This window comes from Corythoichthys intestinalis, chromosome 13 (genome assembly GCF_030265065.1).
Source record: "Corythoichthys intestinalis isolate RoL2023-P3 chromosome 13, ASM3026506v1, whole genome shotgun sequence".
In the NCBI taxonomy this organism is placed as follows: Eukaryota; Metazoa; Chordata; class Actinopteri; order Syngnathiformes; family Syngnathidae; genus Corythoichthys; species Corythoichthys intestinalis.
In genome coordinates, this window is record NC_080407.1 from 21281108 (window position 1) to 21288342 (window position 7235).

A 7235-nucleotide genomic window follows, 5' to 3' on the forward strand; every position below is an offset into this window, starting at 1 on the left:
AGAACTGGTTAAGAACTGAATCTCCAACATATGAACAATGGCTGCTAATAGTGGATGAAATACTCGACATGGAACGGCTAACATATAGGCTGAAGATAAAAGAATATTTGTTTTGGAAAAACTGGCTGTTTTACAGGGAAAAAGGGGGATAATATGGATTTCTGGCTCATCATGATAGAGGAGAACACAGGCCCGTTTGGTGCTCATTAGTTATATTTTTCTTTATGTGTGGTGTTGTTGTTATTCGGTGGTGGGGAATGTTGTATTTGTGTTTTTTGTGTGGAAAATTAGAAATTAAAAAAAATTGTAAAAAAAAAAAAAATAATAATGTCTTTAATTCTGCTCTCTCATGCGCTCACCTCCAGATGTTTAAATTTATTTTTTTTAAATGCCCTCCTGTTCAAAATATTTCTTCCCCGAGAAAATTGAGATTTTAAGCTTTCCAGGGATGTATCACACATGCATATCGGACAATATTAAAATTTGGCCAAATTGGGGGTTTTCCGCCATATGCTGTCAAATGCATTCATCTAAAAAACACTGGGAGTGAGACCTCTCCTCGTCCAGTGAACGTGGATTTGTGCTTAGGGCAAGATCATCTGTTGCAATTAGCGATCTTTGATGGTATCCTTTTTTCCCCTTCATTCAAACTTTTTTTCTCACACAGTTGCTGTGATTATAACCTCAACGAAATAGCTCTCCCAGCTTAGCCTAGGCTCAAAGATGCCTATATGTGACGGGTCACAATATCAATGTGACGGGTTGCAGCTCTCCATCACTGGCGTTCCAAGCATCACAGACACAGGTGGACTGCTATTATTGCCATTTATTACAAAAATCCCTGCAACACAGTGTGCAAGGAGTGAGATGATGGTCACGTCGACAAGCACGTCTTTACTGTACATCACAGTGTCCTCCTCGCAACTGTACTAACAAATAAACAACAAATTAACAAAACAATTGTGATCGTATAGTGATATTTAAACAAACAATTGGCCTAACAGCATATAAAATTCACATTTGCAACAATTCAACACAGTAACAAACTATTTACATATTTACAAGGTGTCCCTAAATGCATCACTTGTGTGACGCAGCAGCATTATGGTGAGCCACAGTGAGAGACCGAGCTGTGGGCTCACATCCAACAAACAGAAAATAGTTCAAAATACCAAACAAAATACATACAAAATAGCACAATATGCAGAAGGGCATTTTACCTGCAACACAGTGTGCAAGGAGTGAGATGATGGTCACGTCGACAAGCACGTCTTTACTGTACTGCAAAACACACGAACAATGGCGCATTATTAGTAAGCTTCCGTCCATAACTGTTCACAAACAAGATTAAACTGAGCGCTAACTTTGTGTCACTACAACGATGGGAAGCTATACAGGAAAACCGCTTGGTAGAATGTGCAATACAAGCAAAAGATGACTTATTATCGTCATTTATGTCGACCGTTGCAAATGTGCGACTCACCATCACAGTGTCCTCCTCGCAACTGTGCCTTTCCCGCGCTAGTTTGCGCACGTCCCCTTCCGAGAGCGAGTCATGACGCGTCACTTCCGGCATAATTTAATAAGCATATTTACTCCCGTTACATACACCCCCCTTAAATTATGCTGAAGTGAGCGCACACACAGTAAATACAGAATAGGAAAAAAAACGTGGCTACGGGGCAACGACGTACAACGATTGTCAGCATCAAAAACTCTCCTAGGAGGAGTACGTAACAACAGGGTGGTACCAAACCCATATTTATCATAGACAGCTAGAAATGCCTTTTACATTTCACATAACAGCACAAATCAAAGCCCCAGCGACGGAGAACTAACACTCCAGAGACAGATAAAAAAATGTACAAGAAACACATATGTAAATTTAACCCCAAAAGACAACAAAAAGAGGGAAGGAATAAAATGACCTTCCTAAACATACACTAAACCCACACCAATGGAGGTTCCTCAACTCTCTGATATGACATCTCACAAATAAGTCTCGAAGGGGGCTTAACACTCCTCCCACATCTTGTGAAACTTAAGTGTTTGCGTGTGTCCTGAGGCTGTGTGCAAACTACCTCCTCAAGATCAGCATCAACTTGTTCAGTGTCATATAATGTAACAGGTGGGTTGACGGCTAAGTGTGCAGTGTCAGGTATCAAGGCTAGGTCAGTGTCTATGTGAGTGGCATGGCTGTGTTCAGAGTCACTGGGAGAACTAGCAGAAAAGTCCACAGACTGGCTACCGTATGAGGCATGAACAGAGGCAACATCGCCAGAGGGTACCTCACTTCCAGCTTCAGCCAGGTTAGAAGACTGCAAGAGCCAGGCCTTGGTGCGTGTACAAGAATCCTCTTCGTCATCAAGCACGGCGCCGTCAGCACTCCCAGAAGGTGCTACTTCTGAACACGAACGAACCTCATCTTGGCCAGGGAAAGTCAAGAAGTCGACAGGAAGTAGCAAGTTCCTGTGCACAACCTTTTCTCTTCCTGTGACAATCTCGAATCTTGTACACATTGATTGAAGGTCTCACAGAAATCACATCAAATGGGGTCGACTCCCATCGATCAGCAACTTTCCTCTTGCCTTTCTCACCACGATTAGCAAGCAGAACCCTGTCGCCAACAGCCAACGGTGATCCCTTGACTTTCCGGTTATAGATCACAGCGTGACGGGACTGCTCACCAAGGGCATGCTTTTGGGCAATCTTGGCGGCTTCAGCAAGATCACTCCTTAGGTGGTTCACAAACACGTTGTGGCTGACAACAGTGTCGTTCTCCAACACATGATGAAACATGATGTCGACAGGCAAACGTGGTACACGCCCGAACATTAGGTAGAACGGGGCAAAACCCGTAGTCTCATGAACCGTGCAGTTATAGCAGAAGGTCAACATGTTCAACATCTGCGGCCATTTCGACTTGCACTTCGGAGGGAGAGTTCTAATCATACCAGCAAGGGTTCTGTTGAATCTTTCAGCGATGCCGTTGCCCATGGGATGATATGGTGTTGTGTGGGACTTGTGAACTCCCGCCATCTCAAGTAGTTCCTTGATAAGACCACTCTCAAAGTTAGCTCCTTGGTCTGAATGGATCCTTTTGGGGAATCCATAAACACAGAAGAACTTGTCCCACAAGCAGCGAGCAACTTGCTTCGCGGATTGGTTCCTGCAGGGGAATGCAAGGGCCAGCTTTGAAAAATGATCCGTAATAACAAGTACATCAGTAGTTTTCTTGTCACCAGACTCAGCTGTCCAGAAGTCAATGCATACCAGCTCCATCGGGGCAGAAGTGCGGATGTTCTCTAGAGGAGCATGGGCATGAGGTTCAGGAGTCTTTCCCAAGATGCATCTTTGGCAGTGCTTTACATGTTTGGTGACATCCTGCTCCATTCCAATCCAGAAGAAACGTTCACTGGCCAGCGAAAGCGTCCTCGAACAGCCCTGATGACCAGCTTGGTCGTGAACACCACACAAGACTTGTTGCTTCAGAGACTCAGGCACGATGAACTGGAAGATTTTACGATTCATGCGTTGGTCCTTTCTCACTCTGTAGAGGATCCCATCACGAATTTTCAACTTCTTCCAATGTCTTAACAACTTGAGTACGCAACTGGGCTCAGAATCTCTTTCACGCTTGTTGGGTCTTTTACGCTTTTGGACATAGAAGAGCGCTCTACTCACAGAAGTGTCCTGTTCTTGCATGTTGCGCAGTACACTAAGAGGCATGACAACAGAGGAGTCCTCTTCGGGCAACTGCAGAGATATAGGGCCTGCCCCAGGAAGCCATGAGACACCACCAGACTGATGAGCAGCCAAGACTGCGGAGACCTCCTCAGAATCCGCAGCACCACTGGACGATTGATCTTTGAGAACCCCAGCATCAGCATGAGAATCAGCAGTGTGGACAGCCTGACAGTTGGTGGTCAGACGGAAAGCATCTTGTACCGTATCTTTAACAACTCCCTTGACCTCATCAAGCAAGGACTGATACGGCTCTTTTACGAGACGATGACTCACACATGACTGAACGAAGGGCTCTCTGCTTAGGGCGTCAGCTACTGTGTTCTTGGGGCCTGGCACGTATTTCAAATCAAAGTCATATACCGCCAACTTTGACACCCATCTTTGTTCGCAGGCGTCCAGCTTGGGTTTTGTCAGAATATACGTCAGTGGGTTGTTGTCAGACCACGCAGTGAAGTGACGACCTTTCAGCCAATGGGAGAATTTGTCACAAATGGCCCACTTCAAAGCAAGAAATTCTAGCCGGTGAGCTGGATAGTTCAACTGGGCTCGTGACAGGGTCTTGCTAGCGAAAGCAACGGGCCTCGCAACCTTCTCACCAGGCTGTAGTTGAGAAAGAACTGCACCGATGCCATCAAATGAAGCGTCGACAGCAAGGATGAATGGCATCCCAAAGTCAGGATGAGCCAAAGTAACACTATGTGACAGATCATGCTTCAAGGTGTCAAAGGCAGTACGACACTCAGCAGTCCAATCTTCAGCTTTCAGTGTCACACAAGTCGAAGGATTGAGCACACGCTTCTTTCCTCGCGGAGCTTTAGCACCAGCTCTCTTGCCTGACAGGAGCTTGAATAGGGGTCTGGCCTTGATTGAACAATCTTCGATGAAATGCTGATAATATAGCACCATCCCTAAGAATGATCTAATCTTCTTCTGAGAGGGTGTGAAGCAGTCGCTTTCCATCAAATCAGACACCTGTACCAGGTTAATGGCTTCAACCTTTCCAGGGTCTGTCTGGACACCGGACTCAGAGATAACATGACCAAGGAACTTCACCGAGCGTCGAAGAAAGTGACACTTCTTCGGTGCAAGCTTGAGATTATGGTTCTTCAGACGAGAGAAAACCATCTCCAACCTCTCTAGTGCGACCTGTTCAGTTGGACCAAAGACCATGAGATCGTCAAGGTAACACAAAAGGCTAGAAAAGTTTTCACCACCGAAAATGGAAAGCATCATTCTCATGAATGTAGCTGGACTGTTTGACAGGCCTTGTGGCATGCGGTTGTACTCATGCAAGCCAAAGGGAGACGAAAATGCTGTGTACTTTTTATGCTCTTCAAAAAGTGGGACATTATAGAACCCAGACGTCAGGTCCATGGTGGAGAAGAAGACATTCCCCCCAAGTGCGGCAAGAGCATCAGACTGATGGGGTAGTGGGTGGGCATCCCGCAAAGTCCTCGCATTGAGCCACCTGAAATCAGTGCAGATGCGCAAATCCCCATTCTTCTTCCACACAAGGACAAGGGGAGATGCATACTCACTGGTGGACTTACGAATGATGCCTTTTTCCTCCATCTCATCAAGAGCCATTCTCAGCTTTTCGTACTGGCTCGGTGGCACTCGCCGATAAGGCAACCGGAATGGTCTCTCGTCCACCAAATGAATCTTGTGCACAAAATCGGATGCCTCCCCACAGTCCATTCTGTTCCGAGAAAAGATAGACACATGTCTCTCGATGATTTGGAAAAGTCTGTCCCTCCACATGTCTGAGACAGCACACTCCTCCAGGTTCAGGTCATGCAAACCAAGTTTGTCCAAAGCCACTCTGATGTCTTCCTTAGATCTCGGTACAGCAGCATCAGACACAGTTTGAGAGAACATTTGGATCTTGTCAGGCTGGCACAAATCTTCAGAGGCAATGCAGGGAAACACATCAGCCAGTTTAGCATTCCTCTTCAACACGACTTGTTCAGTAGTTGGGTTTATGATTTTCACAGGCAGCCATCGGTCACCCCACATAGGTGAAACAACCCGGCCAACCAGAATTTTTCTAGAAACACACCGTGAATTAGTTGGTTCGATAATCACAGTGCTGCCGACAGACATTGGAGCAGAGGCTGGAAGTCTACCCCAAACTAGATGTTCACTATTAGCTTGTAACATCACACGCTGTCGTAACTTTAATGTGCCAACTTTGTCAGGAACTTTATCACCTCTCCATTTCTCTGTGTTGGAAAGAAGCGAAAAGAAGTGGTGGCTGTCATCATCAATGTCGCTGCTGGGCTCTGACATGAGTCGCCAATAACTTTCAGTTTTTCTCATCAGCTGAAGAATTTTCTTGATCGCATTACTGCCCAGGATAAGGTCATCAGTCTGTCCCGGCACAACAAACATAGGAACAGATCATTTGCAGTCATACACAACCACCTCGACATCACATACTGCCAGGGGGGTCACTTGATGGCCTCCACAACCAACGATGACAATATCTTCGGCAGAGTGCTGACTCAAATCTGGATTGCGTTCCAACAGCCGAGCCAAAGCTGATTCACTCAAAGTGCATCCAGAAGAGCCACTGTCAATCATTGCAGTTAAAGACACACCTGCTGCCATGGCATTCACGTAGAACAAACTGTCAGACTTCTGAATCTTGTGTGTGCCTTGAAACACAACAGTCTTATTTTGTGGGATGCTGGAACTCAATGACTGCAAAACAGACTTATAATCAACTGTAGAATTACTGGGAGACTCACTGACACTATCCACATCGTACTCCCTTGGACGTGGATCGATCAGTTTCCCAATTGTGCTGGCGAAGAAGAAGTCGCTCGAGTTGGACAGTTGTGTCTTGGGTGATCAGGTGAAAAGCACAAAAAGCAGAGTCTGTTATTACGGCAGTGAACAAGAGCAGAATGGCCAGCGTCGCCGCATACAGCACATGGTAGATTATTCAGACCTGGCACGATAGGAAGCTTTGATTTACGCTTGAAGGTACCAGAAGTGGGAGTAGATCTCTCCACCAAAACCTTCTCCAGCATGGAAATAACACGCTCAAGGGCAGAAGTGTCAGGGGCTGTAGTTGCACAAGCATCTTTCACATCAGGCTTACTTGTAGTAGAGTGAAGCATTTCAACTTTGTTTACTTGGACCACTTCGCGGGGTTTCGCACGTGGAGCAGCAGAAGCCCTGTAACACACCTCGTTGTGGTACTCATCCAACACTGACTGAACTTCAACTGCAGACCACTTGTCAATAGTCTTTGACCTGAATGTCATTGAAAGATCTTTAGACGGGCAATTTTTGATAAACATTCTTGTCACCTCTTGGGAGGAGCAGTCCCAGTCTTTTCCTTGCTCTTTGAGGTGATCGGTGGCAACGTCAGCAGCATGGTTGAGCCTCAGCCAGTAGTCGTAAGCGTCCTTGTTAACCAAAGGCAATGTGGTGTAAAAGACGGCCAGGGGAAGAGGCGAACTTGGAACAGCAGCAAAATG